At 45.8% G+C, this 26,962-nt stretch overlaps 1 pseudogene; it reads left to right on the plus strand.

Annotated features, from left to right (window-relative positions):
- Positions 1-2,862: 2,862 nt before the first annotated feature.
- The window catches only part of LOC142570710 (uncharacterized), a 52,789-nt pseudogene continuing 28,689 nt past the window's right edge, over positions 2,863-26,962 (plus strand).

Raw genomic sequence — 26,962 nt, forward strand, 5'->3', positions numbered from 1 at the left:
GTACGCGAAACGCCGCGGTGGTCTGCAGTAGGGGCAGCATGCAACTGCTCTGGAATTGATGTCCGGAGATGGCGGGTAAAATGAGTAACAATACTGGTCCTTCAGGGCGTAAACTGCGACGATAGAGAACATCCTCGCGGAGTACGAACATGCGCAGTGTGGGCTCCGAATGTCCCGAACTGAGACGAGAACTGAGAGAAGTGAGAACTGAGAACACGTAAGCAGTCATCACACCATTGTTCAGTGCGGATGTCGTGCAGCTCAGAAATGGCCTGGACGCAATAGTCGGCGTCAGGCGCATCATATTCAGGACTGCCGACAGCATGATGGGAGAGGCAGTTGGCGTCCTTGTGCGAATGGCCTGACTTGTATAAATCAGCAAATAATATTCTTGGAGCCGCAGCGCCCATCTACCCAATCGTCCAGTAGGGTCTTTAAGTGAGGAGAGTCAGCACAAGGTTTGGTGATAGGCAGCCAAGGAAAATGTGTGGCCTACAAGTAGGTGCTGAATTTGGCAAGGGGGGACGCTAGGGGGCGCGATGTAGAGAAGCCGCCTTCACACCGAGCTCCAAAGTAAATGTCCATATCTTCAGAAGTTTTAGCCCTAAAGTGAAAATTCAAGAACGAAAAGAACCGAGAACACCAGAGGATCACGGAACTACCGCCGTCACCACGGTGGACCACTTCTGTACTCTCTGCAAGCGTTTGAATTTTCGAGGCGGCGACGCCGCCACCTAAGCCTAGCGCCTAGGGAACGCAACGGCGCAGCAACTCGCATAGCTGCTGCACCGGCTCAAGCACGATGGAACCACGGGCAGCGGCTGCAGCGTCGGCGGAGACGCCTGCAGAAGAGAGAAACGCTGAGGGAACGCAACGGCGTAGCAGCACGCACTGCCGCTCCGGCCCAAGCATGACGCAGCCACGGGTAGCTTTTGCAGGGAACTCTACAGGAAGCCCCACTGGGTTAAACAACGCGACGCGGCCCGGGCCGAGGCCAGGGCCGAACAAGAAAAGAGAGGAGCGACCGCAGGCAGAAGCAGGCCGACAACGAGGGTCACGCTACCGCCTGCTGCGAAAAAGCAACGATCCGAGTCCAGGGACAGAAGTGCATCCAGGCCGCCGCCCACACACTAAACAATTTCTCACCCTTAAGGGTGGAAAAAAGGGTGTTCAACAGATTTACACCCTACTGCGCACCCTTCCAGCACCCTATTTCGGCGGGAGCACCCTACGAGCAGGCCGCAAAGGGTGCATTTAGCGGAAGGGTGTAAACGGGGGTTCGAGAATGGTGCAATAACTAATGGGTGCTGATGTGCTGATAAGGGTGTACAGTAGGGAACAAAATTTTGTGGACCATGTGATCAGCAAACGAAGCGGATAGCTTTTCAGAAGTCAAGACAAAAGAAATGAATCTTTTTTGGAAAATAGGCAATATGTGCAACTGGAGTTTTATGATTCATTACAATGTCAACAATTTCTCGGAGAGGTAGGTAAAGCTGCTAAACTGCATTTTCTGAAGGGATGCTATCCCCAACAAAGAAGGTTAGGTTTCGAAATAGGCAAAATACTTCTGTTGCCGACCCCTTCAAAACACCTTTTCCTAGAAGATATGGCTTAGAAATGGGCTCTGGTTTGCTGCCAATATCATGAGGATCATAAATCCATTCTGACAATGCTTTTGTTCAAATCACCACGTGAAAAGAATCGTTGTTCAATTAATGAAAAGATTATATGCCGCAGTGCAAATGGTATGACTCCTTCAAGCAGGTCATGCTTTATAAGGGTGGAAGGTGTAGCGTCGGATCAAAGCCGGGGCACAAAAGAGCACATAGCTCCTTGACCCCATACAATGACAGAGTCGGCAGCCCTGCACTCAACATACTCAAGTGGTGTTTGTGCACTTTCGGCGAGCGAAGCACAAAATCGCCTTCTAAATGCTTGTAGTAACTTTCGTTCCCCAGAGCCATGCAGTGCCTACAAATTCTTTCTTGGCTGAATGCGCATTTGAAGCCTCCAATTCTATGGCTAGACAAATTGCCACCAGTGGAAATCAAAACAGATCCCTTTACCAGGTTTCCGTTCACAGTTATGCCGTGATTTCCTAGCTTGCCTGCGCCGTTTGGGCCTTCAAACAGCGACAACACAGACCGAGCACAATGCCCCAACCCGTGTGCGCCATTCCAGAACATCAACACAGTATAAATAAAAACAAAAAGGAGAGCAAACAGAACACAGACTTTGCGACAGAGCAGTAACAACTAATGGCGGGTCTTCTGCTTTTAGAGTTAGACTATTGCCAATAATTTATTATTACGTGTTTTCGAATAATAATATTACTTAGTGATTATGAGTTTCTTTTTGCTTTTGATTGCTACACTGCAGCGATTGTTATCTTTGCACGCACTGCAGTAGGTGCTGAACATGGTCAGGTTTGATACCATTGCTGGCAACAAAGGTGAAGCTTCAGGCTCTCATTCTTTTAGTAAAAACGCAAAAGCCAAACGCAAACCGCTCCAAAAAACTGTCCGTAAATTTTTCAATACCTAATTGTTGCGCCATCTATGGGCAACTTCCTGCACTGCATTTAATAAAGCACAAGGCAAAAATTAGCATGGCTGTGCACTGTTGTTGCTACTAGTCGGCGCAAAATATCTGTTTTTAAATAGTGTGAAGTTTATTTAGACTATGCCATTTCTGCGACATGCTGTAATGACGAATTTCGCAACTGTCTCTTGTTCTGCCATGGTTACATTGTGCGGATTGCCGCGTAATTCTCACTGCTCTCATTGCTGCGTTGGTTCCATGTTTGACTGCCTGTTGTTTGCAAGTGCCAGGGGTACTGTGTATGTAAATTTGCTTGCGATGCCCTGCTGCATAGTTAGTGTGCCCCACCTTGGTGCGGCAAGGACATATGTTTTTGCGGATGGCAAGTTCAACGCTCTCAAAGAAGCAATTTGCGCGTGCCCGGTTCTCGGCGGCAAAGTCGACCTGACGTCGAGCTCGTTTCAGGCAAGTGCACGTGTTCCCTTGTTTGATTCTAACTGCACCTGCTAAGGTAGCGTTGTGCGGAAGTACTGACGATTATGATGAGGGAGGCTTTTCGCGACATGTTTGAATCCGAGTAGTGTTTACATCGCGTAGCAATAAACTGTAAGTATAATACTCGTTCGCGCTACATAATTCTCGCACGGGCGCGGTAGCGCTGCAGAACTGGCGGTGCGCCTTTTTCTTTGCGGGGTGCTTTTCTCGTCGCGACGGTCGATCGCATTTTTTCAGCGAAGCCGCGTATCGCCAAACTCGTTATGTGCTTTAGTGCGACGGCGACCAGCAACGAGCATTGTTGTCCATGTCTCTTATGTCGCGGCTTAGTTTTCGACTCCCAAAATTTGCCTTGTCGCCTGGACGCGCCGCTTATACATAGTGCGACTAGTCAGTCGGGCGCCCTCAGACCGTACACGCTTGCCCTTTGCCGTACAGCTGCTCCCCTTGCTCAGTCTTATCGCGCGCGCGCGTGCAGCCTGTCATCGCCACTGCACCACTGTCCGCCATATACATGGAATTACATTTGCAGTGACTGTGATGCATAGCAGTAAAAGAAATAGCATTGTGCATGTCAGCAACTAAAGGCTAAAAAATTTCGTGTGAGCTGCATGATAGCGCGCTCTAAGGTGTGATGCGTGTCATGCCCTGTACGAGCGCCTCAGTCACTGTGCCGATTCATTTTAAGTGCGTTGTGGAGGATCGCTCGCCAAGCAAATGCTTATTAGTGCATTTCGCTCATATAACAGCAAATCGAGGGGCACATTGCTAGACTGTTTTCTAATCCGAAAACAACAGTCCACTGTTGCACATTTACAGTGGTTTGCTGCACATGACGCAATGGAAGCAGTTTACAGCCTTGTCGTGCATAGAGATTCCTCAGGTCTCTGCAGGATATAAAAACCAGTTGTGCTTTACCGCTTTCAGATACTGGACAAGACGTTCGATGAGTATGTGGATCTCTCTCCTGAGGACGCTATCCCAGACTTATCGAAAATTTTACTGCGCCCACAAGTGGACAGTGAGCAGCAATGTGCGTCAACATCGACTGAGGTATTTGGATTTGGTAGTCATGTGTTCTGCAAATTCACAGCTTAGTTACGAATTCATGTGTCGGCTATTTATTTTAACAGTGGAGCTATTTAAGCCGAGCGTTTCACATGCGAACAAAAAACTAGCACAGCGTTGCCGATTTCGCTAAACTGAGCTTAATCCAGTTGGAGCTTGGTTACGCAGTTGGTTCATTTGTAAGCCCAGGTAAGGTAGTGGTAATTGTTTCAATCATAATTAAGCAATTTATAATCGATAGTCAAACAATACCCAGTCGATACCTAATCGATAATCGATCAATATACCGTAAATTTAAGAAGGGCTTGGTAGTACCCCGGTAAGCATGGCAATGCATCGTATAGGCCAATCGATGGCCACTCAATACCGAATTGATACCTTATCGATAATTGTGAGGTAGGTTCCCATCAGCTCCACTGTCTCTTTAGCATTGCGCCTCCAGTGCAACGTGCAACTATGCTATTTTTTTTTCTTGCAGCACATTGCAGCGAGCGTTAGGGTGGCCAGTGGCAGTGAAGATCATGAAAATGGCCTTGGAATTTCCTTCGATCTGTAAGTGTGTTTGAGTGTCACATTAGAATTTTAGGTAGTCTCACAGGGTCGCATAATAATATTGGTTTTGCCCGTAATCATGTTTTAAAGAGAGATTTATTGAATGGGAAGGCAGAGAAGTCGGCCTAATACATGTCTATAGCCTAGAACTCTGCACTTGGGAGGAGGAAGAACAAAGATTGTCAAGAAAACCGAAGCACCTTATAGAAAGATGGTTGAACACGAAGCTTTCTCCCATCTGAATTAAAGTCCAAAGCCAATGACCACGTAACGAAACCAAGAAATGCTGAGCCACCAGATGCAATGCATATGTGATTTGATGGCTTGTTTACAATTGTAGTCACTGGCGTTTGGCTGTGTTCACCTGGTTGTGAACCTTGGGATCAGCGCTGCCATGACGTCTAGGTTCTGTTTCAATGCGTATGCTCGATTGGATCAGAACGACGGCGCCAATGTCAGTAACACATATAGCTCACTGGTATGTTCGCGGCTCCCACGTTTATATTGTCCGCAGTGGCAAAGAAAATTGCTGCGCCTGAAATTGTGCACATCATACGCGCTGCAGGTCTGGCAGTAAATTTTATGAATTCGCATCATACTGAACTTTGTTGCAGGTGTGACTGTATCCCAGAGATTCTGTTCGGACTTAACTCCTCTTTCCTCATAATAACGACGGGCTTTCTCGGAGTGAGAATGTTTATCAAAGTAGAAGTACCATAAGTATTCCAAAACACAACACGCATTGTATATCCTTGGCTAGTATTGTTGCAGTTAGAGTCGAGGCGCAGTTGATTGTAAATTTCCCAAACAAAAACACGAGAAATCAGTGCTGTCCTTATACTCATGTCAGTGCCTCCTAATGCCAGTGCTGTACTAGGTCTGGAACCTTAACAGTAAAATTAGTGCTGGGCTTGGTTGGCACTGATATCATGCTATTTAGAATAATCTTTTGCCATAGAAGAGCTAACAATATTTTTTTTCTGTGTTTACCTGTAGCTTGTTTCAAGTGTTGTCACCTGAAGTATTACCCACGCAATTTTTGCTTCTGCCTTGTAATGCACTCACTTTTTTGTGAAAGTGGAATCTTAAAATGGCATGCACAAAACAGCTGGCCAGAGAAGTGCGCTGTTTTAGTTTTTATCAATGTTTAAATTAGGTGGGAATTGGCCTCAGCAAATTCTGTGCAACATATTTATTTTAAAATAAAGCTGCCATCTCAAGAAGAGGGGGCAATTCTGGGCGTGGTCCCAAAATTTGCGTCGGGCATAAACCAAAATTGCATGCAGAAATGTCAGACTAGCCATTTGTATTGTTAACATTATTTGTATTGCGTTGAAATGATGTATAACCTGCAGAAAGCTTCATAAAGGTTGACTAAGTATGAAGAGGTGACAATGTACTATTCATGGTCTATTGGTAATGATGCAATATTTTTTCTTGCCACTACATGACCAGATCATTCCTGCAACCCCTTGCATGGTATTTTCTGGAGCAGACGTAGAGGCTGACCTTCTCCATTTCAAGGTGGACCGCGAGAAGTTGCTTGCAGTGAAAAATGGGGAGGAGGGGCTGGTAGCTGTCTTGTCTGCTTACTGGCTCTTCAATATCCAGTACGACCGCAAGCTGTTCAACACTCTTGTCGTGTTGGAGTGCCTTTTCCTTGGGCTCACATTGAGTGCCCTTAGAGTAGTGGCTACAAAGTTCTTGAACAAGGTCACCAAAAGTGAGCCATGTTGACTGTGCTGTTGGCCGTCTTGGCCGTAACAATATTGAAGTGGTAACAAACTTTTGATAACAAAGTGGTAACGTTTGATAAAAAAAATTAAGTCTAGCCAACTTCCGCCATTGAGCCAGTGGAGGCAAGTCAAGTAACCGAAGCATTTCGGAAATAGTCAATGCGATAATACCGGGAAAGAATGAAGCTTGCAGATTTTTTCTGTATCTTAATGCGATTTATTAATCCTGATTGAAACGGATCCCAAATGACACTGGCATACTCTAACGTCGGTCTAATGTAAGTTACATATGCAAGTAGTTTGACGGGTGTGGTTGCTAGCTTCAACTTTCGGCGAAGGAAGCATAACTTTTTTTTGCAGCTCCACAAGTTCTGTTTACGTGTGATTTCTAACTTAAGTCTTCCGAAATTGTTAAACCTAGGTATTTTATCGTTTCGGCTTCAGTTCGAATTGTTGAGTTCATGTCATAATTACACTCAATAACATGCTTTGTTTTGTTTTTAACTGAGCAGGACTGATTTAGATTCGTTAATTTTCATTTTACTTCTTATGACCCAGACTTCTACAGCTTTAAGGGCTTGACTAAGTGACGCCTGATCGTTTTAGTTATTGATTTCACGATATAATAAACACTCGCCTGCAAATAACGGGATGGTTATGTCGTTATTTATGTGGTGAGCAATATCATTTATGTAAGCTAGAAAAAGAAGTCCTAAAACGGATCCCCGTGGAACGCCTGAGGTCATGTTTAATTGGTTAGATTTGTTACCATTTATATCAGCGTATTGTGTCCGATCTGTAAGATAGCGGATCCACATAATGTCATAATTTATATTCATTTCCATCAGTTTTTTTAATTCGTTATATACGACCAGATCGAAAGCCTTCGAGTAATCTAAAAATATAGCGTCGACCTGCTTTCTATTGTTCAATTGTTCTGTTGTTCTATTTCTATTGTTCATAAGTATTCGTGTTGCATTAATTACTGATGTTCTTAATAAATTTAGTTTGATACCAAAACTATCCCGCACTCTCATATGTATAAAAACAAACCTGTGCGACGCATGTCTCAAGTGGGCAAAAGATCACCAGGTGCTGTGTTGTGTATATTATTTGCCTTTGTTGCGAGGGTAATATATGATTGTTGCGGTTCAACAGTCGTATGTTTCCTTGGAAAGCAATGGTTCCCATGCATTGCTTTCCTGATTAAATTTTTCATTATGCATGGCATGGATATGTGCTGGTATACGGGTCCTTGGATTGATGTGCGTTGTGGTCCAGAAATAGGTATAGCTATAGAACACTTATGCAATGTGTGACAGGTGGCATCCATAGGTGGGAAAGATGCATATATATATATATATATATATATATATATATATATGCTGCTTTGTCTACATATCAGTTGCTAGCATGCGGCCTGCACACGGCATTGTCTGTGGAGTAGAGCATTCTATGTTTGTGATCACATTTGCTGTCGTGCATCAATCCTCGGCTTTTGCTGCTCGGGTGAATCAATGTAGAACACCCTTCCAGCACCCATTTCATAGGGTGTTATGGTAAAATATGACGCTTCAATAAGGGTGCGACCACTACACCCTTTAAAATTTTATGCTGTGCACCCTTCCTTAAGGGTGCTAGCCTCTGCACCCTTTCCTAGCACCCTTTTTTAAGCACCCAATAGGTGGCAAAGGGTGTTTGTCTGGGGACAAGCTAATTTACACCCTTATGGGTGAGAAATTGTTTAGTGTGCAGGGACGACCAGACCCACTGGCCAGGCCTCCAGAAACCAGGGGACAAGAGGGCCCACTCTGGTATGCCTGTCAGCTTCGCAAGCGTGGTCTCCCAAGGTAGAACGCCAGAATTGGAGGCACCAGGCCAATTTATTTAAGAAAGAAATTGAAAAGAGAGATGAGGAAAATCGCCAGCTAAGAGAAATAATCAAAACCCTAACAGAAACAATAAACCAACTCAAAGAGCAAGTAGGGCAGCTAACGAACCAAACAGTGCGAGCTACGCAGGCGGCGCCATCAAGGCCGCTTACCCCAGTCCAGAGAGTAGCGGCCCCCGAGACGCAAGGCGAGGGCAGCATGGCGGTAGATACGGTAGGCATAGCAAAAAGGAAGGCAGAGGGGCACGAGACGCATCCACCCGAGAGAAGAAAAAAGATGAACAGAAAGATTAACGAAGATGAACTAGAGGCGCGCCTCAAGGAACACGAGGAAAGCATGCTAACCAAGCTTAGCGTTATCATAGATAAGAAAATTCAGGCTATATCAAATCATATGGACGCGCTTCTGACCGTGCTAGGAGGCAAAGAACGAGCTAATCCCGATCCCGAGCCTCCCTCCAGCCCGGAAGCCCCGTTCTCTTCCTCATCATGGCCAGGACTGGAACTATAATTTGGCAGTGGAACTGTAGGGGTTTCAAAAAAAAAAGGCGTTGCTGCAACAGCACATTCTAAATCAAGGAGAGCCTCCGCCTGCCGTGGCGTTACAAGAAACAGGCAAACCCCCAGCACATTCGACAACGGAACGGTACCGCACATTCGACAACGGAAGAGGGGAAAGATCTAGAGTAGCCACCCTAGTTAAGAATAACAGCGGTAATTGAACACGATGCGAGTACGGATGAATTGGAGGCCGTACTCATAGAAATCCTTACCGGCAAAAAGAATAGTGGTAGCATATTTGTCCTTAACGCATACAGCCCCCCTCGTCACAAGAAGGCACAGTTCGAGGCCACATTTAAGAAAGCGCTGAGGGCAGCAAAATCGTGCCCCCTACTCGTATTAAGGCGGAACCGCATGGCGCGATTTCAGGCGCGATTGACGCGCGGATGGTGGGACGCGCGCGTCATTCGTGCCCAGCATGATCCGTCACGAAATCGCGCCGCAGCGTGCTGCTGCTCGGAGTAGAAAAAAAACGCGTCGCGCGGCGCGTCCGCCAATCAGAGTTCAGGTAAGTCACGTGGCATTTGGTCACGTGACATTTTGTTTTGTTTTTTTCGCCACCAGATGGCCCTGCTCTCTGCGCATCTCGACGGAACCTCCTTGGCGCATTTTTTTTTTCCTCGGCAGAACTGGCGCGCGCGTCAAAGAAAACACGTGCTACCGTGATTTCGTTCGCGCATCGTGTTCACCTAAAATGGACAAAGCAACCTTCAACAAGGCCCTAATAACTGAAGTGGAGAAGCGTCGCGTCTCATCGCAAATTCTGGCAAGACAATTTGAAGTAATATTACTTGAGTATGGTACTCGCTCGCTTCTCAACCATGCAGGCCGCACCCACATAGACCTCCTAACCCGATTTTTTCTTGCTTCAGTATCAGCGTCCCTCTTAATAGTAGTAATCGCCTCTTCTGCTCAGTAGTAAGCGGCTGACACTCCTTTATATATGTGAAGTTGTAAACAAGCAGCGGCCTCTCAGCATGCGGAAGGTACATAGTCGCAGTTTCGCACACAATATTGCTGCTTGAAATTAAGCTTGATAAATACACTTCGGAAAAAAAAATGTCCCTGTCCAATTACACTAAGGTTATTTTTATTGTAGTTTTCTGTAAGTGTAAGGACATATTATATATGCGGTAACAGACACAATGCATATCGTTGAGAGTTATGCTGTCTGGCAACACAGAAAACGCGGCGCGACAGCGCCGCTTCTTTTTTTCGTACGGGTGCTCGCGCGTCGGCGGCAACGCGGGCGTTTGCCGCGCGTCGCGTTTTTCGCTCGCGAAAAACGCGCCATGCGGTTCCAGCTTAACACCATCTGATGTGACACAACACCTGACCTAACACTAGGGCACAGGGTGGGCAAAACATCGTGGAAGAACACGGGCAAAAACCTCGGCAGCGATCACTTTATAATCGAAATATAAATTGATAGGAAACTAGGGGTGCCCGTACATAAGCCAGAGCAGGCCACCGCAACTGACTGAGATAAATTCAGGGATATTAGATCAACAGCAGACTTAGGCGAGATCAGAGGCATAACAGAGTGGACCTCAACCGTCGTCTCACACGTGAAACAGGCCACCGAAACGGTAGAGGGAGATGAGCTCCCATTCAGATTAGACAAACAAGCTTAGAGATATGTGGAATCGAAAAACAACCCTCGAGAATAAGCTAAAGCGCCAGAAATGGAACCGGAACTTAAGGAAGAAAATAGCCGAGCACAATAAAGAAATAGAGAGCTACGCCTTCAAACTAGAAGAGAAAAGGTGGGATCAAAAATGCGACGAGCTAGAAAAGAATGTGAGCCGTCCCAACACGTGGCAGATGCTGCGCAACCTCATAGACCCCACTAACACCAAAACCCACGCCAACATAGAGCAAGTCAAGGCGAGATACAAATTTGACGGAACCGATGAAGAGCTCATGTACCGACTTAAAAAAATTTATATAGGTCCCGCATGCCCGGCAGCGGAGAAAGAATATCAGGGAGCGGAGAATCCGCTATTGGACGAACCAATTCTAGTAGCAGAGGTCAAAGCCCCGCTCTTTGGCTTCAAAAGGAACAAAGCCCCTGGCCCAGACAAGATTACCTACGGTATGCTAAGGAACTTAGACGACGACTCTATAGTTCACCTTACAGCTTATCTGAACAAAGTGTGGGAATCAGGGGAAGTCCCTAAAGACTGGAAACACGCCAACATCATTTTAATCCACAAGAAGGGCAAAATCCCGGGTATCGAAAATCTCAGGCCAATTTCACTGACCTCGTGTCTAGGCAAATTAACGGAGAAGGTAATTCAGACGCGACTAACTCGATTCGCGGAAGAAAGCAGCATCTGGCCTCACGAGATGGTAGGTTTCAAACCGCACCTTAGCGCTCAAGATACCATGCTAAGACTACAACACGATATTATAGACAAACGAAAGACCAAAGATACGAGAGCAATATTTGGCATAGACTTAACCAAAGCGTTTGATAATGTCAGCCACTCGGCCATCCTCGGCGGCCTGTCAGATCTTAACGTTGGGAAGAGGACCGTCGCCTACGTAAAATCTTTTCTCAAGGACAGAGCAGCGACCCTGCATATGCAGAGCCTCAGATCAGAAGAGATTAAATTAGGAAACAGGGGCACCCCGCAAGAAGCCATCCTATCCCCCGTCCTATTTAATTTAGTTATGAAAGACCTCCCGGGCAAGTTAGGAAGGATCGAAGGACTAAAGACGAGCGTATACGCAGACGATGTCAACGTTTGGCTCAATGAGGGCAGCGATGCGTCTATCGAAGAAAGGCTCCAGCGGGCATAGAGTTTCCTACAAAAATTACTAGAGGGAACTCTGGCGCTGCAGTCGTAGTCCTACCAAGGGAATGATAGGAAGTACATGGATTTGTCTGATCTTCGTGCTTGTGGATTCTGACGTTCTTGTGGCTTTGTATATTACGCTGTATAAATCTTGTTGTCGTATATTTCAGCGCAATCTATATTCTTCGAAGTGCAGAAGACGCCGGGAACGCGTACAATTGCTATTAATTGCAACGATTGAGCTTGTGCAGGTGGCCAAATCGAAACGCGCCAAGCGTCTCAAGGCACTGGCATGCGTGTGATAAATTCATAAGGGCGTTTCATTCGCTTGTTGATACATGCGTCCGTGGCTTAATCGTTTCAATGTCAGTCTTCTGTGCTATAGTCCCTATGTTCCAATCCTGCCGTCGGGCAATTTTAATGATGTTTATTTAATTATTTATTACGCAATACACTGTTGAAAATGACGAGTTTACGAAGTCACAGAGCCGCGTTTTAAGCCAAAAGGACGAAGTTTAGGCAAATCCATGTACTTCCCATAATTGCCATGCTGGGACAACCGCTTCCATTGCAGCTCCCGTAGACACTAGCGCCAGAGTTCCCTCTAGTAATTCTTGTAGGAAACTCTATGCCAGCGGGCAGCCGACATCATAGACTTACATGCCAAAAGTAAAGGGCTGAGCTGCTCCCCGACGAAGTCGTAACTACTGATCATCAGGCCCAGGAAGAGGACAGACAACGCATCTCCTTCCAAAATCTCGATAGACTTAGACGGGAAAGAAATTCCGCAAGTAGATGAGATCCGAATTCTGGGCATGCTCATAAGCAAAACAGGAAGCAACCACACGACTATAGCTAAGCTAGGCACGCACGCAAACCAAGTGGTAAGCATCATTACAAGAATCTCTGTCAGAGGCAGAGGGCTAAAGGAGAAGAACAAGTTAAGGCTGGTCCAGGCCTTCATCTTGAGTCGGATCTGCTACTCAACCCCATTCCTTAACTATAAAAAAGTAGAAAGAAACAAGTTAGACTTCATAATAAGGAAATGCACGAAACGGGCACTGGGACTACCAATCTCGACCTCAACTGAAGCACTAGAGGGAATGGGGGTGCATAACACATGGCAGGAGTTAGTGGAAGCTACGAGAACGGCACAACTCGAACGCCTGAGTCTAACCCAGACAGGACAGTAGATTCTAAACTGGGTAGGACTGCAAGCCAACAGAGGAGCCAAATGCCAGACGATCCACATTGAGTCGAAAATTAGGAAAGCTCTCACGGTCGCACCGATACCTAAGAACATGCACCCACAACACGATCAGGAAAGACGCCAGCACAGAGCCAAACACTTGGCAACAAAGCTAAGCAGAATGCCACCCGAGACGGTTGCCTTCACAGACGCCGCCCTTGGCGTAGACGGAAGTTCCGTCTCAGTGGTAGTCGATGGGACCGGAGTAGAACAGGGCGCGATATATACAAGCGGAGTAGACGCCACGGCAGCGGAGGAAGCAGCCATCGCCCTAGCGTGCGTTAGTACGGATGCGGGGGTGATCGTTAGCGACAGCAAATCGGCAGTAAGGAATTTCTGCAAAGGTAAAATATCAGACTACGCGTACAGCATAATATCGAAAGGTAATATAATAATATTTGGGGTTTTACGTGCCAAAACCACTTTCTGATTATGAGGCACGCCGTAGTGGAGGACTCCGGAAATTTTGACCACCTGGGGTTCTTTAACGTGCACCTAAATCTAAGCACACGGGTGTTTTCGCATTTCGCCCCCATCGAAATGCGGCCGCCCTGGCCGGGATTCGATCCCGCGACCTCGTGCTCAGCAGCCCAACACCATAGCCACTGAGCAACCACGGCGGGTAAAAGGTAATATAGACGGAGGGATCACCATAACCTGGGCCCCCGCTCCAACATACCAGGAAACGCTCCAACATACCAGGAAACGAAACCGCCAATGCCCTCGCCCGAGCGCTCATTATCCGGGGGGGACGGCAGCCTCAACCTAACTTTAAGGTCGAGACGCTCGCAACCTACCACGAGGTCACAGAGCACTACAGATTGGGACGTCGGAAATATCCACTCCCGGATAGGTCCCTCACGTCCACAGAGGCAGTCACCGGGCGCCGCTTGCAAGCCAAGAACCACATGTCTCCCAGATGGAGATACCTCACGCAAGCGGGAAATCCGGAGGACCAATTCTACAGATTCTGCAATAAAATAGGAACTCTAAGACATATCCTATGGGAGTGCAGCTACTCCCCGGGATATAATTTATTTAAGGACGAAGAAGCATGGGAGACCGCGCTTTATAGCGAAGACCCGGCCGCACAGGTCAACATTGTCCGTCTGGCAGTCGAAGCGGCAAACCGCTTCGTCTACTAACACCTGCCCCTTAGGGTGACATCGGGCTCCCTGGACGCCTACGAGCGGTACCGGAGCTCCGGTGTCACCCATTACGGACAATAAAAGTTTTCTCACTCACTCACAATTTGGAAACTGCCCAAACTAACGCCAGGCAATCTCGTTCGGTATTTGAAAATTCCTCTTCGCGGGTGACAGGAGGCAGCTGGCGTATGCAATTACGAGTTCTGCGTTACACTGCCATTGAACACAAGTACAGCCCCAATTCCATAGCCACTGGCAGCCATGTGAACTTCACTGGCGGCAGATGGATCATAATGAGCCAGAAATGTAGGAGCCGTGAGGAAGCGTACGAGGGCGGAGAAGACCTTGTTTTGAGCATGACCCCATGTGAAAGCAACGTCTCTCTCAAGTCCGTGAGTATGCGAGCGGTTTCGGCCAAATTCTTGATAAAACGACGGAAATATGAGCATATCCCCACAAAGCTATTTATGTCTTCAGTGGAAGAGGGAACAGGAATATATATACGTAGAAACTTTATTTAACAGGAGGAGATTTTTAGGAGGGGTGAGCGGAGCCCCCTAGTCCAGGGCCCCACTGGCCTCTGCCGCCTACCTGACCTGGCTAATTAAGGACTTTTATCCTGCCAAGTCGGAACGAGTGAACTGTGCCTTCCACTGCTCCATTGTGTCATTGCTATTTGGCCTATGAGGGCGCTTACTTCACTCCCAGGTCACATGTATTAGGGTGGGCATGCCACCGGAATAGGAAAGTTCTGAACATCGCTAATCTTGTTAGGGTCGAGTTGAATGCCAGCGACACTGACAAGATGACCAAGAACGGTAATTTCACGACGTCCTAAGAGGCACTTGTATGAGTTCAAATGCAGGCCGGTGCGTCCGAAAACTGTAGGAATAGCCTATAGATGCGTTAGGTGACTCGGGAAAATTGCTGAAAAGACTATGATATCATCTATACAACACAGACACGTGAATCATGTATAGCCGCGAAGTAAGGATTCCAACATACTTTCGAAGGTTGCCAGAGCATTACAAAGGCCGAACGGCGTAACTTTGAATTGATAGATGCGGCCCGGTGTTGAAGGCAGTTTTCTCACGATCTATGTGATCTACGGAGATTTGCCCATAGACTGATTGGCTCTTGATATGGGCCGCGTCATGTCGGGTCCTGTTTCGTCGGACATGTTGTCCTGTCCGAGGTGACGACCACTGCGGAGCTCTGTTTCTCGTGGGTATCCCGCACCTCCACCAATCTGTCACGTTGCAAAAGTTACGTATAAAGTGTATTTAGAATAGTTACACGAGAGACAACAATGCATAAACAAGATGGCGGCCGAGACCGATTCCACCTCTACAGGTCAGGTCACCTCCTGAATGGCATCACTCTTCGTTGACCCGTTACAATATGCTCAGAATTTACCAGTATTCGAGACTTTATAAGGGTCTACTTTAAGGTTCTAGCATTATTTACCGGATTTGTAAGCGGAAAATTGATTTCTTAAGGTGAATAAAAAAATTCAAAATGGCCTTGTGAGACCTTACGAGGAGCTCATGTAATGTCCCGCATAAAACTTGTGAAAGGTTCATGACCTTGATATCCTAAGCGAATATTGAAGCATCAGAATAGTTGAGTAGAATGCTGGCTTCCGTTGCGAGACTACTCTAGGGACATAATTATTTTTGTGAGTTATCATGTCGCTGCAATCAGCTTGCTGGAACACGGCATTGTGCCATTTATAAAACATGGTGCGTTTGTAACTGTAGGCAGTGCCTGGATAAAATTGCAACCAGAAGCTCGCCCCGCACGGTAATGTTTCTTCAAGGGTCAACGCAGCCATATGCGGCCCTTTTTCAACCAGCATGGTTTGCGTTGCTAAGGCGAAGCATGGGAGAACTATCTTTTTTCAGCGTGCATCGCGTGCACAGAAAATTCTTCGAACACGTTTTAGCACCGCAATATACATGTATTAGACGTTACAAAACTAATTTCCACCAAAGCTGGTTCCCGCACTTATGAAAGAACTACAGCTTTGGCAAGCAAAGGACGCAGTACTGTGGAATACTTTTTTTTTCATCTTCACTGGCTTCGGTATTGCTACCATCTCTGGGACATCTCGCAAAATATAAAAGCAGCTTTGGAGGCCCTTCCACGGGATGTCCCCTGTAATTTCAGCATAACATTAAAAATATGCAAATGTCACGTAGCTGGACAGAACCAAGATAATTTTGTTGGCAGCGTCTTGGAGATACTCAGACTATATATTGCATTCCGCATAAGTGCACATTTAGTCCTAATAAATAATTAACTTCTGAAATATTATATTTCATGAAAAATTAAATGAGAAAGTTGTATACAGCAACATGAAAAACTTGCAATCCAGATTTGTATTGCTCAATGTGTCCTACATAAACGTATTTTTCCAAGCATGAGAGAAGCCCACGAATACATGCAAGGTGCCGCGAGTGGCCAGTCGCGCGGCAATTTTCCCTGTATCCAGGGGCTTCTGTCATGCTTGGAGGAACACATTCATATAATGTGCCTAAGCGAACACTTTAATTTTTTTTTTAATTTGGCTATGGCAGATAGCAGAATTCCAGTTCATGACCTGATTTACTCGAAGAGGCCGACATGCATGAAACATTGAAATATATAACAGACTAATTACCAAACATTCCCTAAATGAGTTTCTGGCTAATTAACTTATGGCACATATTGCCATTCACAAATTCTTGCAGGTGAGACTGCAAGTCATGTCCATTTTAAAATAATTGCGTGGATGACATCACGTAACAGATATGCGCCACCAAACTTGCACTAGAAGGGTAGTGTCGTTGCACTTATTTTCTTAATAAAACATCGTTTCATGCATTGGAGCACAAAAGTAACTGGTACGCCTATGCATTGTTCAGCAAAGAGGGAAATTTGTATCTCGAAACAGTTGTCGCCGTGAAAATCCCTTCGAAGTGTATCCGCCTTCCGAAGTCCCCGGTTAGACTTCGTAAATTTCAATATGAGCCATATGTAATGAGTCGAAAACCTAAATACTGACTTTTTAGTTAGTCGATAATGCATTTTAATTTTGGTGCAAGTAATGTCCACCTCTTCGAGTAGACCAGCTCATGTGGTGGAGTCGTGCAATTTGCCACACAAGATATTTAAATTTTTTTTTAATCTGATCGCTGAAACACCCGGTGCAGCACGTATCGAGGAATAAAAACCTAGATGGCAAGTTTTTAAAGTTGCTCTACAATGTTCTCGTTCACCCTTTTCGTCAAATTCCATTATTTAAAAACTAAACATTTAATTATGGTCATTGTGTAATTAGGCGGAATGAAAAAATGATAGCCTGAGTATCTCCAAGCCACGCCCATGGACTTTCCCTTGGTTCTGTCTGGCTACACGGCATGTTCATACTTTTAATGTTTGGCTCAAGCTACACTGTAAAAAAATATTTACAGACTTAAGGGTGTTTTCTTGTCGCTCTGGAAACACCCTTATCGTTAGGGCGCTACAAGAATTTATAGAGTACGACAACAGAGCTTAAACTAGACGTGCGATGAGAAAAGACGTAATTGAAGACTACGTAATCATTCTGACAGCCTTGGGCGCATAGAAATACCCGATAGGAGAGTTTCATATCCCTCCCTGTGAAATTTTCTTCTCGGACATTTCTATGTACCAATGCTGTCAGGACCATTACACAGTTTTTAGCTACGTCTTTTCTCATAACACGTCTAGTTAGAGCTCCGTTGTCGGCCTCTATAAATTCTTGTAAGGCCCTAATGGTAAAAGCGTGAATAGTGCAACAAGGAAAGGAACTTGAGGGTGTGGGCCTTCTTGTAGTGTACGTGGGACACTCTGTATGATAAACGTATGTGCACCACATCTACAACCTAATCAAGCCCTAGAAGTGATTAGTGATAAAGTTGAAACGGCGTACGTTGCTAATGACATGACAGCAATCTGAAATTCCACGCGAGGATGTCATTTCGCTGATATATATTCAAAGAGCCGCATTCAACACCGCAATGTACTCTGGAAACGAGCACTCACGTTCGTCCATCGCTGCCCGGAGCTCAGTTGCCACACTCGCTATCTTGCCTTCTTCAAGGTACGTGTACTCCTTGAGCATATTGATAAACCAACTCTCATCATAATCATGATGGCCAGGCTTCCACTTAAGCAAGAGGGCATTTGTCTTCTTACTCAACGTTATCTGAAATAAAAATGACTTTTAGAGTGCTTGTGCTCTTCCGACGAAAGTTTTACTGACTGGAGAGTTGCATTATGGTCAGACGATTTAATCTGTCGTAGCGAACTGTCTAAATATAAAAGAAAGTTTGACAGCGTCGCGTGAAGGACGATCGCCTTGACAGAAACAGGGAGGCTTAGCGTGGCGCTTAAAACTGTTCGGACAGTGCTGGAACTAGCTGCGGGTGTGACGCAGCATACAAGGCATTTGTCGCACAGCAGAAGAAACAACACCCTGCTAGCTACACTAGCAGACAACGGGCGTCTCACAACGCTGGAGTCATGAGCACCGCCAGTGCGCCGCAGGCGTCACGCCTCGACGGTACACTAGACGAGATCGACGGGAAATTGGCGGTGCCAGCGCCCTGTGAAATATCATATAGCGTTAGTTTGACGTGCATTACTCAGACCAGAGGATACTAACGCTAGAGACACCAACGCTATAGTGCGCTTGCATTCAGCATGCTGTTGTGCCTGTACAACCAGCCCGGAATCCGAATCTACAAGATACATAATTTATCCTGCGAACGCCCTTTGGACAAACCCGGGGCTGCGCCGAAAGGCACAGCGCCCTAACGCTCCCTTGAAAAGTCAAGATGCTGCGTCGCCAGGCAGTGGCGTCCTGTGGAGGAGCATCGGCGAGCTACTTGGCCAAACGTGCAGCAAATTGCTAGACAGCCCGGCGCCGGTTTCCCTTTCCCCTGGAGGTCACCGCACGAAGCAAACTTGAAGCGGCTGGTCAGCGCAGTCGCTGGTTGGATCTCTCGGACGGCCGTCAAGTGCTGGCTTTGTATTGGGCCGTTTGAGTGACAACCGTTTCTCGGGGCTTTATAAGCCCCGACGCTGCCGCCTGGAGAACCGGATCCACCGAACCACCGTGAGCCGAGTGCCGCTCTCGAGTGGAATGAGGTGTGTTACGAGTTGGAGTCTTTCCGGGCGTCGCCGTGCGGGAACAGTCGCGTAAAGTCCCTTTTGTTATTCTTACCGACGCCTGACTCGGAGTCTTGGCTACCGACTAAAGAGCTGGCGACGCTCTGTCACAAAACGGGGGACGAGCGCTACGGGACCACTTCAAAGTCGCAACAATGCATACAATTGCCATGCCTGCGGCGGAAAGCAGAATGCCGCCATGGCTAGAACACCGAGGTGACAGTAGCGCATCTTCGCTTATATTTAGATGTTGCAACCAAATGGACTTCGCCTCTCTGGAGGCTGTTTAACCCTATGCGCGCATAGGGTAATTACGTATTCACTAGGGAACGCGTGGAAACAGCAGTAGCGAAGCCGGCGACTTGAATCGCTTGACTGCACCCCGACCGTCGGTATTATTGTTATGCCAATAATGTGTGAGCCGTGTTCGTCGCATTCCTTAGAAATCCCCTCTTTAAACAGAGCATTGCAAGTTTGCTCGAACTTATACTCGGTCACAATTTAACGATAAAAGGCATTTTTACCACCATCCAAGTTGCATAATTGCCACAGCCAATTTGCTCATTTTCCTTACGTGACGGAGGACAACCATTGGGAAAATTATATATGGCGTCGTTAGCGGCGACTGTGCACGTTCCTTTGTACAGTTGTTGAAACGTACGTTGTACGTTGTTGAAACCTATGAGCTTGCTAGGAGTGTTTTCGCCTGTCATTCCGACACTGCCAAGTTGCCGCACGGCACGTGTCTCCCTTGCATCGCTGGGATCGTCCGTACATATTCACTTGAGAACCATTGTACTCACGAAATCTCATCGTGCTCATCATTCGCGTCCGACGAATGTGCTGAACCATCGCACTGATATGAAGATTTTTCACCACCTTCAGTGCTTGCAGATGACAACACGCAAATTGTGGTGACCTTTCTGGATATGTGTAGTGCGGTAGGTCTAAGAGAGTGGTTTGAGTGGGTACGAAGCGGTAAACAAATGATCAACAGAACGCATTACCGCGATTGACTGGGCATGTAAGCACACCAAGTGGGGAGAATACGAAGTGGATGCGCGAAGTTGGTCGAGTATGGCGCATGTCCGGTTCCTGAGTTTTGGTGAGGCGTGTGCTTATATGAGTGGATATTCAGGGTATTCGCAGCGCGCCCACTGGCCCGCAAATATGTTCTAGTCAATAGAGCCGGTCGCGTTAGTAGCGCTGAACCGATGTATGAAATGCTCGTCTCACGCTCTGTACACGAGTGCCTAACATGCGCAAGTGGGTCTGCCAATGTCTGGCGAAACGTATCCGATTATGTCGTAGCTTGTAGAACGACGTTCAAAGCAATAGCCGTTTCTTATAGTGACAACGCGCTGTTCGGCTTCGCGTGAACACTTGTCGAAAGAGGTGGCAGTCGTGAAAGTTCACAATTTCGATGCTGCATCTAGTCCTCACCTCTGATTCGTCCACACGATACAGGTGCCGGCCCTACTCCGTCCCTAGCGATGTCGCGCAGGTATTTCTGCTAAAACGCGGTTATGGAGCGTTTAATGAAGAAGCAGCTGTCTTTTCTTTCTCTTTAACCTGCATTTCTGTTAAAGTGTGGGATCATATATTATGTTCATATCTCAAAGATTTTCTTGAATCCATTAGTTTCTTTAGCAGTTGTCAGCATGGCTTTCGGCAAATGCTTTTTGTGAAGCACAGCTGCTATCATTTACCAATGACCTCTTTTCTAATTCCGAACCTGGAATTGAAACTAACTGTATTTTTCATGATAATGCTAAGGCTCTTGACACTGCCTGACAAGGCTCATTCATTTCGAAACTTATTCATCTTAATATGTATCGATAGTACTTAGAAAGCGAAATTTACAGAAGAATAAAAATCAGTCGGGATGGTTACGGTCGCCATTGCCAGATCCAGACTGGGAGTTTACCACTGTCATTGCAGAGAAAGGTGTACAATCAGCGCATTCTACCGGTGCTAACATAAGGGGCAGAAACTTGGAGGTTGACAAACAAGCTATAGAACAAGTTAAGGACCACGAAAAGAGAGAGGGAGTGAAAATAATAGGCGTCACTTTAAGTGAAAAGAAGAGGGCCGTGTGGATGAGACCGCAAACGGAGACAGCCGATATTCTAACTGACATTAAGAGAAAAAAAATGCAGCTGGGCAGGCCATTGTATCAATGTGTAGCATGCTATGCGGTGTGGTTTAAGTCCTTCCCTTGTGATTATGTCTCTAAGAAACTCGACTTCTTGGGCACCAAAGATGCAATTTTCTTTGTTCAGAGTAAAACCAGATTCGCGTATCGTCTTACGCGCTGCCCTCAAACTAAAAACCCATGGCGTGCCCATGCTAAAAACCAGCCACGTACCCAGGATTTTTTTTCGGAAGGGGGCGGGGCCTACCCAATGTTACTTTTCTACGCAAATGAGGGAGGGGGTACCTTTGCCACTAAAACTGTGAATAATTCCCACCATTCGCCATAAAGACGCATAAACCCGCAAAAGTTAAATGAAATAAGATGAATATGATAGGTAAGCCTGTGAGATACACCTCTCCTTTACTTGGAAAACAACGAACTACATCAAATGGACTCACGAATGAAAGAAGCGCAGGAAGAACCCATGGCGTACCCATGCTAAATACCAGGCACGTACCCAGGATTTCTTTTCGGAGGGGGGAGGGGCTACCCAATGTTACTTTTCTACGCAAATGAGGGAGGGTGTACCTTTACCACTAAAACTGTGAATAATGCCCACCATTCGCCATAAAGACGCATAAACCCGCAAAAGTTAAATGAAATAAGATGTATATCATAGGTAAGCCTGTGAGATACACCTATCCTTTACTTGGAAAACAACGAACATCAAATGGACTCACGAATAAAAGAAGCACAGGAAGAACACTGCCAAGAGCAAGTACAGAAGCGAAAGCGTAAAAGAAAAGATTTCTAGTAGCGTTTTTTTTTCATTAGCTTAGGAAGATTTATAGAGAAATATTGCGGAACAATCACAGTTCTTTTGGATCCCTCGTTTACTGCTCTACCAAGTTCAATGCCAAAACCGACTCGCGCAGCTATATGGGAAGCTGCGTCACGGTTGCGTGGCCGCCAGTCCCGTACAACCTCGTAGAGCTCAGGACGCTGCGGTTCTAGATGTAGTGCGGCCACCGTGAAAAGTTATAAAAACACCCACATTTGCACAGCAGAGAAGTGGCTACATCGGACGGCTCGACTGATAACTATGTAAGCGTCATTCAAAACACACGGAATTATTCTACCCTTCCAGTGGCATCTTCTCTGCTTCCTTCTTAAATAAAAATATCATCATCATCATCAACCGATTTTTATGATCACTGCATGACGAAGGCATTTCCCTCCGATCTCCAATTACCCCTGTCCTGCGCCAACGGATTCCAACTAGTGCCCGCGAATATCCTAATTTCATCGCCCCACCTAGTCTACTCCCGTCCTCTACTGCGCTTCGTTCTCTTGGCATTCTGTCACCCTAATGGTCCAACAGTTATCTAACGTGCGCATTACATGACCTGCCCAGCTCCATTTTTTTCTCTTAATGTGAACTAGAATATCGGCTATACCCGTTTACTCGCCGATCCAAACCGCCATCTTTGTCTCAACGTTATGCCTAGCATTATTCGTTTCATTGCTCTTTACGCAGTCCTTAACTTGTTCTCGAGCTTCTTTGTCAGTCGCCAAATCTCTGCCCCATATGTTAGCACGGGTAAAATGCAGTGATTGTACATCTTCCTTTTCCACGATAATGGTAAGCTTCCAGTCAGAAGGTGACAATGTCTGCCGTGTGCGATCCAACCCATATTCATTCTATGTATTTGCTTCTCATGATCACGGTTGCCTGTGATTAATTGACCTAGGTAAGCGTGCTCCTTCACAGACTATAGAGGTTGACTGGCGATCCTGAATTCTTCTCTTGCTGGGCTATTCATCGTTATCTTTGTCTTCTGCATATTAATCTTCAACCCGACTCGTACACTCCCTTTGTTAAGGTCCTCAATCATTTGTTGTTGTGAAGTGTTGTTGAACGGGACAATGTCATCCGCAAACCGAAGGTTGCTGAGGTATTCGCCGTCGATCCTTACTACTAAGCGTTCTCAGTTTAATAGCTTGAATACTTCTTCCAAACACGCAGCGAATAGCATAGGAGAGATTGTGTCCCCTTGTCTGAGCCCTTTCTTTATAGGTATCTTCCTACTTTTCTTGTGTAGAATTAAGGTCACCGTGGAATATCTAGATATTTTCCAATATATTTACGTAACCGGTCTGTACTTCTTGATTACTTAACGCCTCTATGGCAGCAGGTACCTCTACTGAATCAAATGCCTTTTCGTGATCTATGAAAGCCATATAGAGAGGCTGATTGTACTCTGCAGATTTCTCGATTACCTGCTTAATGACCTGGATGTAATCCATTGTAGCGTATCCCTTCGTGAAGCCAGCCTGTTCCTTTAGTTGGCTGAAGTCGAGTGTTGCCTTTATTCTAATGCAAATTATCTTGGTGAATATTTTTTATACTGGGAGTAAGCTAATGGACCTATAATTTTTCAATTATTGATCCATAAATATTTTCACGGACAATGGTTAAATTTGTTGCTTTCGCTTTTCCTTCCTGTTTGGCTGTTGCCCTGGCTCTCTCCCTCAGTAGCTTGCTTAATTTCTCATCTTGCGAGTCTTGTTTCCAGTTGCCAATGTTGCACGAAAAGTGTTGTACAATTAAGGAAAAACCAGGCGTAATGGGTGGCAGTCATAATGGTTATGGGTTTAACCGTTATTGCAGAGTTTCGCACTGCTGTTTCGCATTATTTTATTTCCCACCTTATCTAAACCATATCAACTCAAGTCAGTTTATTATTATTATTAGATCGTATGTTGATTACGTCATATAATGTGTACAGATGAGGGTATATGGTTTCAGGGGATCTGCAACCATTGCCGTGAGCCGTCACTCAAGGAAATAATGAAGCAAAATAAAAAATTAAACGCAATTGGCGTTTTCTACGGCCGCAACACGTTCTACAAGCATACCCACGAAACACAGAACCTTTTAAAAACTTCTTGCAACGACTGCAAACAGCTATAGACATCTTGATCTACGATAAGACTGAAAATTGAATTTCTTCTAAACACAACCTCAGCGCTTGCAATATGCTAGTTTATATTCTAGCTGCGGCAAAACCCACTACTGGTGTCACTAGATTCTATTTTTGTAAACACATTCAGAATGTCTAACTCAAGAACTTTTCTAAATCTTTTCGTCTAAAAGTGCATAAAATGCCAAACGACGTGTTAAAAGTGCGGTTACCGTCGGCCGTCGGCGTTAGCGAATAAAAGACGCCACAGACAAATCGAACTCGATCACTGGAAGCAACATAAGTTAATTGGCTTTAATGTTACATAATTTCACACCAGAACTTCAACAATCAAGGGCGTGTTATTGTTTTCCATATCGGGCACGCACACGACGCCTGGAATCCAAGATTTGCTCGCGCAGCAAGTATGACAGCAGCAGGAGCGAAACGCCGGTGTTGCACAGCGGTGTCACAGAGCCACCGCGCTGCGATCACTTCGGCGGCCGTCAAGTAGGCAAGCTCCAAATTTTTCAGACAGCTCATTCTGTGCTGGAAACACTGGGCGGCAGGAAGTTTGAGAAAAATGGCCAATGCCGCCCGCAATAATTCGGTCGTGGGTTCGGTATGCCAGTTGTGCGCCATTCGAAGCCGTTCTGTACATTTATACTGGATATTAACTAGAGTCATTTAGCTGTGATCATGCTGTTTGCCGTTAGTATTGCATCAGTGCTTTCTGACATTGGCTGTATCGTGTTTTCGCCGAAGGCTTACTACCACAATGGCAGGATCAGCGTTCGTGTCACGGTGCGTCTTTGTACGTCGCACGTTCGGTAACACTTTTTTCGGTAAGTGAAATACAATCCACTTCGTTTTTCGTCAACAATGTTAACATGTTTAGGTGTTACCCGCGACAATTCTTGATGGACAGGCTCTTCTTCCCTGCGGGTTTTCGTCATCTTTACTTTTATACGAGGGTTCTGCTTGTGTTCAGCAGTTCAGCACTACCGCGCTTCACGACTTCCGCCACACCTGTCACAACTTTGCGCTGCTTGTTAGTCTTTGTGGTTAACGTAGCACGAATAAACCAAAGGGAGTGTATCCGAAGACGACGCGCTGGCTATGATCCTGAACCAGATTGAACGCGCCCTATGTGTCATTTTGTTCTTGAATGGGTTACAGCGTTGCGTGTGGGCGCGTGTGTGTCAGTGACTGTGCAGTTTGTAGCTTTCTCACTTTATAGCAAAACAAGAATATAACAGCAATGTTTACTTCATCTATACAACTCCAAATTAAATCGTCTGCTGTTGTAAAAATTTCACTTTTTTTGTTCTAAATAAGCAGCAAATCCTTTAGCCTAGTAGGTGCTCCATCTGGGAGAGAAATCACGACAGCTTGGCATTTATTAATGAATGACTGTGACTGGGGTCACCTTATTTGTAATTGCAAATCTGCCTTTGAACTGACTTGTTGCTCTCTTATTTTGTTCCTTTCACTCTATACAGGCTGGACATCCTTCTTGTACCTTGGCGCTAGCTGGATGACGGGACGTCATCGTGATCAGTGTAACCCAATGTACTGTACCCTCTCTGGTCCTCCCAGCGCCTTATATATGGGTTAGGGCCAGGGAGCGCGTCGTGTTAAAATAGCTAGTTGGTGTCTCACAAGCGGGCATTTTTTCGCACTGGCCTATTATAAGCTGCCACTATTACAACCACTTTCTCAGTACCAGCGTACATACACAGTTCTACTAATAATTAGTTTCCCTAAGACTTACAGAATTTACCTGTAGGTAGTCATTGCTGTGTATGAACTCAAACATTAACTCTGTTGTGTCATTCAAGTTTTACATACATGAGTAAAAATTTGCTACAACAGTGTACATTACACTTTGCTTCCCTATTGCGCAAATGTATTCAAGCCAGTATTTCATTAGTTCAGTATTCTAAATGCTTTTGTGTGATTTCATTTCTTTACAGAAATTTACTGTACAGCATCAGCAAGCAGTCTAATTTAAGATTTATGTGTGCTGTAAAAGGTGTGCTTTGCCGCTAGAATTGATAAAACATGGGCCGAGGCTTCCATACAAGGACAAACTTAAATTTCGCTCTACCACCGTCAGCGCTTGGCTGGCGCTTGCAAAATGAATCACATCAGGTAGCTTGTGCCAGACAGTTTTTTAACCTTATTGTAAGGAGATCACAAAGTTTAGAACGACAGAAAGCTGAGCTAGTTGGTAAGGATTCATTATGCAAAAAAAGAGGTGAGGTGTGCAGACAGGACACAAGAGTAGAGAAGTGGACGACACGAACGCCGTTCGTATCGTTTGTGTTGTCCGCTTCTCTACTCTTGTGTCCTGTCTGCACGCCTCACCTGTTTTTCGCAGATCACAAAGTGATGTGTGGAGGTGCCTGCGTCTGAGATATAGATTGCGCTGCAACAAATGTGCGTGTAGAACAGGCATGATTCTGAGGGTTCCAGCAGTTTGCAGAGGTACTTTTAAAATTTTGTCATAACTGTAATTTTAACTGTGCTGTTTTTTATCACCTATTTCAACAGTATCATTGGAGGTATTATCAAAATTTAGCAATCTATTTGCCCTAGCCCGTTAGCCTGCCACATTTGCCTTTTCACTAGGTGGG

Source organism: Dermacentor variabilis, chromosome 2, assembly GCF_050947875.1.
Source record: "Dermacentor variabilis isolate Ectoservices chromosome 2, ASM5094787v1, whole genome shotgun sequence".
Taxonomy (NCBI): domain Eukaryota; kingdom Metazoa; phylum Arthropoda; class Arachnida; order Ixodida; family Ixodidae; genus Dermacentor; species Dermacentor variabilis.